Source organism: Gigantopelta aegis, chromosome 3 (genome assembly GCF_016097555.1).
Source record: "Gigantopelta aegis isolate Gae_Host chromosome 3, Gae_host_genome, whole genome shotgun sequence".
Lineage (NCBI taxonomy): Eukaryota > Metazoa > Mollusca > Gastropoda > Neomphalida > Peltospiridae > Gigantopelta > Gigantopelta aegis.
The window spans coordinates 71864609-71877724 of record NC_054701.1 but is presented as its reverse complement, the minus strand read 5'-3'; positions in this window follow the sequence as shown (position 1 = coordinate 71877724).

The window sequence follows — 13116 nt, the reverse complement described above, 5'->3', positions numbered from 1 at the left end:
CATATCCATTACCATTTTAGGGGTGAACGGTAATATTCCACAATACCGGTATGTATTTTTGTGTCTAGACAATGTCAATTAATTGGCTCGTCTGGTTACCAATCAAATAGACACCTGCCAATCAAGAATCACAGGTAGAAGTAACTAACAGCATAGACATGTGTGTGTGTGGGGTGGGTGGGTGGGTGTGTGTGAATGTGTGTGTGTGGGTGGGTGTGTGTGTGAATGTGTGTGTGTGCTACATAGCTTGGTGGTAAATCACTTTCCTGATGTGCAGTCAGTCTAGGATCGATCCATCAATTGTCCCATTGGGTTATTTCTCGTTCCAACCAGAGCACAATGACTCGTATATCAAAGGCTGTGGTATGTGCTATCTTGTGGTATGGTGCATATGAAGGATCCCTTGCTACTAATGGAATTTTTTTTTTAGTTTCCACTCAAAGTACCAAATGTTTGACATCCATCAGTGTGCTTCAGTGGTGTCCTCAAACAAAATAAACCTTTCTTTCTTCAACATTTAGTAGATAAAGAGGAAATCTGCTGCCATCACATGAGCCACTCTAAGCAGCAAGTAATCTTTTATATGTACTAGTCAACAAGCAGTACAGTACATACCATGACCTTTGATCTAACATTTAGTAGAGGAAATCTGCTGCCATCACATGAGCCACTGGTACTGATAAAGCAGCAAGTAATCTTTTACATGTACTATTCAACAAGTAGTACAGTACATACCATGGCTTTTGATGTAACATTTAGGGATCGGCCTCAGCTCCGTGGTAAAGCGCTCGCCACTCATCGGTTTGGAATCAATCCCCATCAGTGGGCCCATTGGCCTATTTCTCACTTCAACAAGTGCACCACAACTCAGACTGGTACATCAAAGGCTGTGATATGTAGGTGGTTTCCTCTCAAAGACTACATGTCAAAATTTCCAAGTATTTGACATCCAATAGCCAATAATTAATAAATCAATGTTGTCTAGTGGTGTTGTTAAACAAAACAAATTTACTTTTTTGATGTACCATTTGTGGGGCACTGATTATGATGATCCTCCAGAGTCTATGGAATATGATCAACCCCTGCAACTCACTTCATCTCAGGCGAGCCTCTACCACCATTTAAATGATTTTTGAAAACTTATTGCTGGAAAATAAACATTATCTGGATATCCTCATCCAAAGCGAGTCAAAGCAAACCAAAAACAAACAATTGATGTACATAATTTTATCTTTGCAATCTGACAGCATACAAATGCATCTAAATAAATTATACATATGCTATTGTTTAATGGTACGGTAATTATGTTTTTTTTATTTACATCAGGAACTTTAAAACAGAATGTTACACACATTAGTGTGGGTATAAAACAGTTTTTATATAATTTTTAGCATTATTCATTATAGTGTTGATGCAAATCTATCATTCTTCTTTTGATGTAAGCAAATTGTATGATGAAATGAATTATGTAATGCCAGTACTTAGCTGTATATTGATTTAAAAAAAAAAAAAAAAAAAAAAAAAAAAAATGGTGGTTTATCCAGAACCAACCCCACCCTTTTAGTTGGTTAAACCTCAACATATTATTGGGAGCTCATGTGATGTCAGACATCTGTCAATTTTATCCAAATGAGTTCAAAATGCAATAAGGCTGTCATGTTTCACTATACAGATTCAACCATAGCCCTGACCAAGTGTTATTTTTCTCGATTTAAAATCTAATATGGCTTCCCTAGCCTGCGATTGGCCAAAGGATTTTTTTACTTTTTGTCAAATTCCACCATGTAGATTTGAACCAAAGCTGGTACAAATAGTCCTCTGATGACCATCACCAGTTTATATCTTAATATGTTCCCCCAATTGTCACAGGTAAAATTAGAATTCACCAAATATTTAGCCTTATTTTGTGATAAAAGTGGATCATTTATTGGTTCAGGTTACAATTCATGTGTATGTACATCTTCATTTGCTATGTTAATGTCATTTATATGTGATAAATAATTATTACTGTGGTTTCCTTTTTAGAGGTTTAGTTTAATACCAGGTGAGCAAATCAGGCCCCTAGGTCCAAACTTAGAAACATATATATGTTGGTGTGTTTTATCACCACTGCGCTTTTATTAACTAGTCACAAAGTGTTAAAAGATCATTTCATGAAAATAGAAATATCTTATTTTAACTTAGAACTATGGCAACTATATTTGATGTTTAATAAAACTCAAAATTATTTTTGTTGTTGTTTTTGTCCAAATTCAGTTGCGATTAGGGACAATTCTAGCTTAGTAAATAAAGTGCTTGTGGCCCTTGTGGCACTCAAGGCAAGAGACTGGATCTTCTTGTGGACCTACTGCCCCCCCCCCCCCCCCGACTAGTATATCAAAGGCCATAATATCCCCCCCCAGACTAGTATATTGAAGGCCATGGTATGTGCTGTATTGTCTGTGGCACATAAAAGATGTGGACTTCCTCTGAAGACTCAAAATTAATCAGGATCAGTCATGAAAACATGTCTTCTGCAAATGTGGATATACATTTTGTTCATGACCAAAGAAAAGGAAATTTGATTTAATGACACCAGAGCAGTTTAAATTATGCCTATTTGGCCACAGACCACAATTAATTAAGCTATGTTTCTATATAGTGTTAGTGGCTATAACATTTTTATTAATATCAGCAGGCCCATGGATTTTTGTATACATGTACCTTTGCCTGCCTGGGGGAAACATACCCTGAAAAGGACAACCCGTTGTCCAGTTCTTTCTGCCAGCATATTGGTTTAAACAAACACACCCTCTAAACCAGGCCGGAGTACACCCATTTTACACAAAAAGCACTACTTTTGCATGGACCGGAATTACCACAAACAAGTCTTCAATGTCAACAAGTTACACATGTTTACAAACTACATGCTCTCCCGTCAACTTCAGTCAAATAGTTGCCACTTCAAAGCTGTCTGCCATGAAATAATCAAACAGCAGATTGGACAACCAAATCATGGCAAATGGGAAGATAACTTTGATCTGTGGCCACTGGGTTGAGAGAAAGGAAATCTGCTACTATCACATGGACTACGGTACTCATACTGATAAAGCACCACTGTCCAACAAGCAGTACATTACATACCGTGTCCTGTGATGTGGGGCGTAGATTATGATGCCCTCTCACCCTTCTCTGAATGCATCAAATGTGATCAATCCTTCAACCCATCCAATCTTGGGAGAGTCTGAGCTCTCTGCCACAGAGCTTTAGCTCCTGTAAATCCAAGAATCCAGTCTGTCAGCCATATTAAATCTTATCATCCATTAAAGGCTTTTGTAGGAGATATCACTGGCACTATAATTTGCGATATCGCTTCTTATAATCTTGATAGGTCAAATTGTAATTTCAAGACAATATTTTGTTACGTCACGGTGTTCGTTTTAGCACTAAATCTATCATTAGTGACTTCACGCCACTACCGTTTTGCTAGTTAACGAGTCTACCGCTGCCTAATACTGTGACATTCAACCCACATTACTGACATTGTTTACAACTGTCGCAAATAAAAAGAATGATAATGGATGATAAAAAGAATACCCCCCTCGTGTCTTGTGATATAATTTATCAGCACTTGTTGATAAAAGTATAAAAATCCTCGACAAACATCGGATTTCATAGTTTTATCAATTCGTGCTGATAAATTATGATATCACAAGACACGAGGGGAGTATCCTCTATTTATTGTTACTGACTATCATAGGTTTTAAATGATTTTTGAGAAGTTTTTAAATTGCTACTGGAAAATAACCTTTACCTGGATGTTCTCATCCAACGTGAGTCAAAGCAAACCAAAAACAAACAGCTGATGTACATAATTTTATCTTTGCAATCTGACAGCATACAAATGCATCTAAATAAATTATACATATGCTATTTACATGTAGAAATAAAATAGTAATAATGAAAAAAGAGGCAAAATAAATCACAAAACAAGATATACAAGATATTTTATGAGAATAATCACAACAGATGAATGAAAGCCTGCCAAAATAAATGATTGCCTGTAGACATGAAATTAACACAAACCACACAAGAAATAAATTTGACGTACACCTACTATCTGTACATCTATGTGTGCACAAAAATAATATACTGCATCCTGATTGGGATTTTTTATCAGCTCATAAACTAACCAACAGAATTACTTTCATTATTAGATTTAGGAAATAAACTTTAAAATTTCTCAACTGAAATTTAATATAGGTGCCGTACTTATAAAAGACTTAAAGTCTGTAATTATAACTTCTTGAGACTTCAATGTCAAAGCAAAAATGTCCTACAAATTGCATGCAGGTAATGTCATTAAAGATTTGAGTTACAAGGCTTTAGCTCATACCTCTGCACCATCAAACAAACTTGTAATTTAATCCTTGTAAACCTGATATTAATAACATATTGATGTACATGAGCACTTTTTAGCAGATGTGTATTACACTTAATGCTAGCCACTGCTTAAATAACACTTCTAAAAATGAGAAACTAAAAAAAATGATATGCAAAAGCTTATAAAGACTGAGTCCGTAATGTTTTCTGTTATGTATTTGGTTTTTTATACAACAGAGATCACAAATGCAGTTTATTAAAAATGCAGGGCACAATATTTCACGAGAACTGTTGTCCTGTTCACCTGTCGGTTACACAACTTTAAAATCAAGAGAACCGTCAATCGATTACATGGCAAACAATTACATTCTAAAATTAAAAGTACCATATATCAGTAACGAAAGAGAAAATCAATTTGTTTTTAAATACATTTGAACCACCAATGTATCACAGAATTGTAGTTCAAATGTTTTAGGATTAGGTAGGCCTAACTCATCGTTTATGAGAACTATATTCACGTAACCGAACAATTAATTACCTAAGTAAAACTCACGTGAACTGACTTCCAGTTACCTAAGATTTTGAAATATTGTCCCCTGTAAATGCATCAACATGATTAGTAACAAACTATATGAGAAAATCACAAATAATCAAGTTCAAGCTGAAAATCAAATTAAAGCATTTTAAATTGTCAATGAAGACATTAATGTACATGTATGTACCAAATGTTTGTATGAAAATGACATGACAACCCAAAAAAGGAGAACACCATCATATAGAACCAATAGGAAACCAAGTTCAAGCTACCACACTTTGATATTCCTGTCATGGGGGCACTAGACGAGATGGGGAACCCACCTAATCAGAGAATGTGCAGTTTGTTCATTCATAGGAGGCAGGCAATGATATTTGGTTGGTTGAACGTCTACCACCAACAACCACTTTTCATGCTTACGATACTTAGAACTGCAGAATGTATTATATACTTCTCATAAAATAATTCATGGACGAGTTAACATGTTTAACCACTACTCAAAATTGTTTTCAGTTTACTTTTTTTTTTTTACTTTATTATTCCCAATGTGGTATTGTTCCTTGGGCTAATTGTTTAGTGCACTACTATTTGTGTAACCTTCTTTAAATAAAGATTATTATTATTATTATTATGAATTAGTATCAATATACATTGTATACAGACAACAAAAGCTGCAATAATTAAGATATTTCCACACGTTTAGTTTTAATTAGTGATCATTTAAAGTAATTATAGCAGTGTGATATTGTTCCTTGTGCTAACTGTTTATTCGAAATGCTGATAAACTACGTTTTACACTGGTATTGGTCCTGCAGACATTGACATTAGTGAACTATATAAATGGGTCCCAATGAGGTCATTTGGTTTAAAACCGAAACACATAAACCAGTCAAGTCATCCTTATTTTTCTTAAAGACGCAGACCCTAGTTTCAGCCTGTGAAAATGGACACTAAGTTGAGTTAATCTACAAACCTGCAACACACACTTGAATATGGTTATAACAGAGAGAAGTTAAAGTCTGTGATGTTTAAAACAGGGAAATACCATCAAAAATAACTAGAGCTGGTCTCATTAATCATTAATTCTTAGATGAACGTGCGTTTTTAAAACTATGGTACGTCGCTTTAAACAGTCTCTTGCTTTCAATGATCCTGCCTTCTAGAATTAAGAGATTTTCAGAGGTCAAAGTTTAATTTTGGGTGGACAAGGCAAGTATTGCCTTCGGTATAACAACAAAAATTAGTAAAAATCAAGATTGAAAACTTTTGCAAATTGTTTCGCCAAACCGTCATTTCTTGCACAAATTTATACTATTTTTCGAAACTAAGAATACGCACATAACATGGGATGTATATGAAAGGCACAACAGCTTTTTTTTTCCTTGCCATAGACAATATCCGATTTTTAGAGCACAATAAGTTCAACCACGATACTTGTCGTTGGTCCCATGGTAAAATTCCATGGTAATCCTACAAAAATATTTTTTGAAAATAATTTCAGAAAAAAGTTTTAGAAAAAAAAAAGTAAGTGTTTTGTAAATAAAAATAAAATAAAACCCCCACTATTTTTGTGTGCAATTTAGAAAACAATCGGCTCAGAAATAAACTTGTAATAAATTCCATAGTATAAAAAGGTGGTACCTGTGGGAAGAACTATAAGTCAGTATAGGTTTAGTCACCAAATTATTTTGATCTAAACTTCAGTCCAATGCGATCAGTAAGCTAGACTATCCATCTCACTAGTGATGTACTATAAGGCAATGCCAGTGTAATTACTTGGTTTACAAATGTCACTTTTTTAGATGTATGAACATAGACAGACAAAGGGATGAATCGATGGATACTAAACTACATAGCTTTGTGGAACCTGCATGTACATTTCCAGATGATCAGAGTAGGGTAAAATATAAGACATATATGTACACACACATACGCATATATATATATATATATATATATATATTCAGCAAGCATGTAGTTTTTGTTGTGGAAGAAAGAAAATCTTTGATATGTGTATATAAAATTGTTAAAAAGAAGAAAAAAGATCCAAAATAATTCAAACATATAACAATAGCACAACAAATATTTCAGTCAACAAAAGTCAAAACAAATAATAACAAGCTATTATTCAATGCAATTGAAAAATAAAAATCAACCATAAAGCCTGATCTTATTGTAGGTTACAAAACCACAGCTACAGAAATCCAAGAAATGTATACATGAACTAAGTTTTAAGTAAATTAAAACACAACACTCGGGCTTAATTTACAGGTGATAATTTCCCATCTGTAAAGAGATTTTCAAATGGTGGAACCTGGTGTCTCGGAAGAGGGTTTACTAGAGTGAATGATTTCCCAGAATACACATTTGATTTCAGGGTTTATCACACCTGATTTCTGGTACATATATCATCATGTTTGATCATTCATTAACAAATTAAAAAATATATTTACGGTCATTTGTAACCCTAACTGAATCATGTGACACATTCATCCGAGTTTAATATACATTTGAAAAAGTTATTTCCCATTTAAAGTATTAGTAGTAGTAATCCGATAACTGCCTGAAACTAATTCAAATTTTACATATAACAGAAATAAATGTTTCGCCTACCATAATTTCTTGCTCCAGCCAGTGCACCACAACTGGTATATCAATCAAAGGCCGTGGTATGTGTTATCCTGTCTGTGGGAAGGTGCATATAAAAGATCCCTTGCTGCCAATTGAAAAGAGTAGCCTATGAAGTGGCAACAGCGGGTTTCCTCTCTCAATATGTGTGGTCCTTAACTATATGCCAGACGCCATATAGCTGTATATAAAACATTTCCTTCCTTCGCCTACCATAAACTTATTTAGTGTCTCTTGCAGTTTGACTTTGTAAAGGTGACACAAAAAGAGAATTTGACAAAATCATTCCCACTAGGATGCCAATGCCAAAACAACAGGGAACGTTCCTGAGTGTAAGGAGGACCCCATTGTATCTAAAACAGCTTGGTAAAGAGAACTACCACCACTTCCAGTGTTTTATGTACAGTGGTGTGTGAAACGATGCTGTATTTATACAAAATATATAGAGATAATTATACGAACTTGTGTGTCGTACTGATTTTACGAAACCAGTGTTAGGATTATTGTATTACCCAAGTGAGAGCAAGGGTAATACATGAATCCTGACACAAGTTTTGTAAAATCAGTACGACTCACACGCGAGTGTAATAATTTCTTTATTATCCATATTATTATTATTGTTTTCTTTATGAAGAAGGCCCAACTCAAAATGTTTCAGCCACAACTAAAAGGAGACGACAAAATGACGTCATATTTCAAATGCACAGTCTGAGCTAGGACTGGAGAAGCAACGTCATGTTATGATGTCACTTCCCACAATTACGTCATTTCACTTGTTATTACATGTGTGCTTCGTATGATTATTATTAACTCGGTTATGTTGAACCATGTGGATAATAAAGCTATTTACTTTTATACTGTTATGAGTTATATATTATAAGCTTCATACATGTTGTATCTAAGCTAAATATTACTTCTTTTATTTTAAACATTGGAGATAATTTTCACACTAATTCTCCATTAAAAATTCCCACAGCCTGTTCATGTAAAAATGAAGTACAACTTACAAGGCAAAGTACTAAACTTAAGGACTCGAACTTAATTGCAGTACCAAAGCAGTGATAGAAATATGCAGAAGTTTTCACTAGTCCACCGGAAAAATACATCTAGAAACTTTTATTTACTTGTCTGCCAATATTTTCACTTGTCCAAATAAATGGTTTCTTTTATTCAAGTACCAGGATGATGTTTGTGATTGCTCAAAATGAAATTGCACTGAAATATTTACTTGTCCACTGGACAACCACTGAGGCACATTTTTCTTACAAGTCCGAATAGATTTTCACTTGTCAGGACAAACGGACAAGTGCTTAGTTCAAACACGGCAAAGGTATTTGCCAATGCTGTGATACGTCGTACGTCAGAAAGATTTTTCACTGGATAAAAATTATTACTGTTGGGTGAAGATATGTACTCCAAGAAATTTTTTTTTTTTTTCTTCTCCAAATGTTACTAATTTAAAATTGCTGTACACAGGATCAAAATTGTTATAGATGAGCATTTTGCCAACTACAAAAAACCTTTCAGAATTGCCTTAGATAACAGCTCTTAAGTTTGAGTCCTGAAGCTTTTCAAACAAGTATGAGAAATACATGTTAACAATCAGCTTCACTTCACTGCCGTGCAACCTGCTCATTACTCCATCACAATCACAACAACAATCCTTAAAAATATGAATCTTCACTTGCTACGCTTCCTTATCACAACCTTACAATCGGACTTCCGCTTGACCTCGTACCCACTGCCGGCAGTGGAATCAGAATCTCTGTATTGCTCGAACGGTAAAGCTGTGGTCTCCTCACTTTCCATGGAACCAGCCTGCGAAGCACTCCCAGCCGCTGCAGACTTTTTGGTCAAAGCTTTCGAGAGCTGCGGATATTTATCCGACTTCGTCGCAAGATGGCGAGATGCCGCCGAATGAATTGCTCGATCGAGAGAAATTTTAAAATGTGCGCGAGCCATCTGAAGTTTTTGTTTAGAAGCACAAATCTGGCGTGGTTCGATCCTTTGTGTCAGAGCTCTTTTCGGTTCAATTCTTGATAGCATTTTGGGTGGTGCTCCGAAAGTGGCTGTAGTATTTTGGGGTTCTTCTGTAACAGGGCGCAATACGGATGTAATTTTCGGTTGACTTTAAAACAGTGGACTGTCTCACAGCACTTGGGTTTGGATCATCCATTTGAAAGTACTCATTCTTCTGTAGAAAATGGGGGGCAAGTTCGTCTGTCATCTTGTGTGATGATTCTTGCTTGATGTTTGTCTTAAGATCTTGACCAACACCAAAATTTCCACTGGAAAGACTGGACGCAGTTTCAACTGGTGAATGCATTCTGGATACATCCTTATCACAATATGGCTGACTAGGAGACTTGGCTGGAACAAATCCAGACTTATAGCGAGATGCAGACAATCTTTTGCTGGCGGAATCCGAATGTTTGCTAACCACGGGACTTGGCTGTCCCCTTCGAACAGGACTGAACTGGTATTTCAGAGGACTACACTGTCTCAATTTCGAAGGACTGAAAAATCGGCTGTTATAAGTACTCTTCAAGGGACTGCTTTTCAGAAGATTGTCGATGTCTTCAATATTATCAAACCCGAAAAGGTTTTCTTGGAAATTGTCAATGAAATTTTTATCCCAGTCGTCGAGAACAGCTGTTAAATCTGCCGTTAAATCACTGCCATCGCCAAACTGAAAACCTGTGGGACTGTTTTCATTTATCTGGACTCTAGTTCCGGATGCTGGTCCAATCTTGGCAGGACTCTGCTGGTAGACGGGAAGTAGAGTGGAATCTCTCGGATACGCTTGAGTCGCCCGCGTGGAAATGGGCGAAGAAAAATATCCACTGTCAAATGACGTCTCACTCTCCACACCATGATGTCTGGGAGTTTTAGATGATCTGAAGTCTTCATGGGTTGACGCACTTTCATTGTCCTCAGGAATTCCAAATTCATATGGAAACTGTATCATGTCTCAGAATAGAACTCTGAAAAATAAATATAAAATATTGATTAAATGTTTATATTTAAAGAGACACCCAACCCACTTCATTGGAAATAAAATGACTTTGTTTAACAACATTTAAGCATATTTTAAACATTACATGTATGTGCGTTTTAAAATCACATAGTTTCAACGCATAACCCCCATACCGAGTCAGGCCACCGATCTTATCGGAGGCAGGACTCGGGATGAGTGTGTTCGAAACCCTAGTGGTATATGGGCATGTTAAACTAGTTATCTATCTATCTCAAGACATAAAAATGGACACCAAGTTGGGTTCAGTTATATACCTGAAACACATTTGAGTAAAATTACAACAGAGCAGGGTTTCTGCCAGAGGGTAAAATGGGTATGGTGCCATACCCAAATTTTTGGGCAGATTTTGTTTTTAAAGTTAACGTTTTCACAAAATTAATTACTCTTATCATTACTGTGTGATTTTCTTAACCCTAACCGTAACCAATTTTCTTCCTAAGCCCCACATTACCACCTGTTGACTGTGGTTGCATTCAATTCCATAGGTGACACCCAATAGCCGATATGTGTTTTTGTGCTGGGGAGTCGTTAAACAAACATTCAATCAATCAATCAATTCCATAGTGCCATACCTGCAGAAACACTGCAGAGTGAAACAAGAGTCTGTGACATAGAAATGGGAAAATTCCCATAAAAATAGTGCTCGTTTCCATAACTGTTACTTCTTAGAAGTGCTCTGGTTTTAAAATATGAAGGAAAAAAAAAGCAGTTTGTGGTATTAGAAACACTGGGATATACATGGAATAGGATAATCTAAACAATAAAATCTAGGTAATGTCCAACTTCAGTTATCAAAAATGGCTCTGATCTAGTGAAAAGCATGCCTTAGTGTTTAAAAACTAGTGTCTGTCACTTTAAGGTGAGGGCAGTGATAGAAATAAGCAGACATTTTCACTAGTCCACCTGGACAAATACATCAAAAAATCTACTTGTCTGCCAATATTTTCACTTTTCCATATAAATGATTTGTTTTATTCAAGTACCAGGATGATGTTTTTGATTGCTCAAAATAAAACTGAAAATTTCTACTTGTCCACTGGACAATTACCAAGGCACATTTTACTTTTCCAAATAGATTTTCACTTGTCGTGACAAACTGGACAAGTACTTATTTCAAACACTGGAGGGATCACTTGTTCCTGCCACCAGCTGCTGATAAAAGTACAATGGAGCATAATGAACTCTTTATTTTTCTCAAGATGCAAATGAAACTACATTGACAGCTATTTATTGGTATGTTCATTAATTAATGATATCTTCCCCCCACCCCCCTTTTTTTTAAAGGTTTGCTGTGTCAATAAAATGTTTTATCTAGGTAGGCTGTTTGAAAGTTGCCTGTATAGTTAAAAATACAAGGCCCAACTTAAACTATGTTGGGACCCTGATACATATTGTTACAGAAAACCCCCAAACTGAAACATTAATTTAATATTATAGTTTACAAACTATTGTTTTTACTATTCTTGGAGGAGGTGGAAGTAATAATTTGGACATGCTATTATTACTTCTTTTTTTTTTTTTTACATGCCATCACAATGGATGCCCTTTATACAATCTGTAAAAATATCATTATATCTGACCCTATGTTTGTACATGAGTCATTATGAACTCACTCAGTAATTGTTAGTTAATTTGATGTAACAGCCCAGTCTTTTTAGTATATTTGATCTACCAAACTTGGAATTATGGAGAACTTAATTTGAAAGATTTTCACATTTTATTTAATTTTTAAAGCTTAATTGGACATTACCTTTTCTTTTGCTGAACTGATAGTTTACAAGAATCTCATTTAAAACTAACTCTCAGCTCCTATTACTAACACTGAGTATTACAGATAAGACTGAACAAAATAAAATGTACTTTTTTCTTATTACATGTACATGTTGAAAACAAAACATAGGGAAGCAGCTGTGTGTACAGGGGAGGTTTTGTGAGTCGAAACTCCCCTCTCCCACTCTAGCAAACGTTTTTTTTCAATACAATTTTGAGTGACCATAACTCAACCCTCATATAAAACTTTGCTGGCAACAGACTAGACCTCCCTTTACATAACTCCTGCATACAGGCCATGGTAGGTAGAAAAAACAGAACCTCACAATGGAACCCTAGCCACAGTACTCTGCCATTCGAGAGCTAGATGGACATTTGGAAAGTTATAATCACTTTTTGCTGTCACTAAAACACTGGGTTATGTAGGATTAATTATATATATTAGCATGAATCAGGGTTGTTTTGCCATAAAACTAGCTTGCACTAGAACAGGGTTGATATTAAGTTTTTTCAGTGGTAGCCCACCAGGCTACAACTTTATAAAATCTAGTAGCCCTCAGTAAAAATTGGTAGCCCCATAACTTTAAAAAAAAAGAGAACAAAAAAGCAAAATAATTTATTTTTAATATGTAACAGATCGAAGTGTCTCATATGTGGCATTATAATATTTTGTAAGCCTTCATTACGAAAAAAATATATAATAATAATCCCTACCTACCTACCCGCATTTGAAACTACTGGTCGGAAATGGACAAAACTAAATATTTTTAAGGATGGTCCCAAA